This window comes from Mastomys coucha, unplaced genomic scaffold (assembly GCF_008632895.1).
Source record: "Mastomys coucha isolate ucsf_1 unplaced genomic scaffold, UCSF_Mcou_1 pScaffold22, whole genome shotgun sequence".
NCBI classification, from domain to species: Eukaryota; Metazoa; Chordata; class Mammalia; order Rodentia; family Muridae; genus Mastomys; species Mastomys coucha.
The window spans coordinates 180,247,500-180,249,097 of NW_022196905.1; positions in this window are offsets into that span (position 1 = coordinate 180,247,500).

The window sequence follows — 1,598 nt, forward strand, 5'->3', positions numbered from 1 at the left end:
CTCTCTCTCTCTCTCTCTCTCTGTGTGTCTGTCTGTCTGTCTGTCTGTCTCTCTCTCTCTCTCTCTTTCTTTTGTTTGAGGCAATTCTCTAAGCAGTTCTCTCTTGCTCTTCTGAAAATTTCTCTGGATAGCTCATCTCTTGAAGATCATAAGCACAGTCAAGTATTTTACATGTCAATCTAATCATTCTCCCCAGGTTTCCTTTTGATTATCCTATGTATCAACATCCCATGAGCACAGCCCCTTAGTTCTTAGGAGACAGCAAGCACATATTTTCTTTTAACATTGCAGAAGAATTCAGAGACCTGCCTGTGTCTGCTAAATACAGATGATAAACTAGCTGGGCAGGACCCCATCCTGAAAACACCATTTATACCACACCTGGCCCTAACCTTGCTCTGTCCCAGGCTGACCATCAACTCAGGAATCTGACTGTCTTTGTTCTAGCATAAACGAAACAAAAACAAAAACTTAGCTGAGTGGAGTCTCCTGTGACTATCACCTCTTAAATTTCTTTATTTCCTTCCTTAGTATCTTTAAGACAAGTTGGCTCATGACACAGCTGTTTTTGTTCCTTTAGACTCATGAAGCCCTATGTATAGTCCATATTGCATCCTTGTTTTTTTTTTTTTTTGAGAAATTATATATATTTTAAACCCATGTTTTTGAGGGTTCTTTTCCAAGGTGTTAAGGGCTGGCCTGAAAGTCCCAGCATTTATCATTATCAATATTAGCCACATCTTCTCCTAGACTTGTGCTGTCTCTGACTATCATGAAGTCATTAAAATGGAGGACATTCCTCAAAGGAGAAATGTAAAATATGCACACTAATATACAAAAAAGCCTTAAGCACACAGAAGCCATCAACACTCATGGAGGTCCACACCTGCTTGCCCTGTCCCAGGGGCAGGAACCATGCCATTCTGACCCTACCAAGTCTATACTCGACTCAGCACACACTCTCTGAACTAGGCACATTTTATTCTGTTGCTGGTTCTCTTTACTTCATCTCATTCAGTCTGTTTTCTCTGGGATTTGAGCTAAAAATATATACCTTTTTCTGCATCAAGATATACCTGGATACCACATTAGTGAATGAATAGTGTCAGTATGCCTGCAAAAGCTTTGAGTATATAAATTTGTCAGGATTTTGGGATTACTGACTAAATCAGAAGATATACCAATATCTTGTTTGAAGCCAACAGCTTCTTACCCATAAGAGACATTATTATACAGACTCATATGAGTGACAATATCCATGAGGTTTTTCCACTAAGGAAAATAAAAAGTGGGCACCGGCATGCATAATTGCTTCTGTAAATCTGAGTTTTCTATTGATAAAAGATGATCTCTGTCTGATATACAGGACTCCAAAGTAATGCTGTTCTGCTCTGAAAGCTAATTAATCCCCTGTCAAATGGATGGCTCTCATAGTTCTGTTAAACATTTTCAGGGCATTTGTCTGAGAGAAACAGCAAACATTCACAAGTAGTGCTTAGACAGAGCTTAGTGAGAAGGAGCTTAAGTTTAAGGGAATATGTAATCTCTGTGGATTCTGTACCTGTGGAGGCAGTCAACCTTGGATCAAGGATTAACTC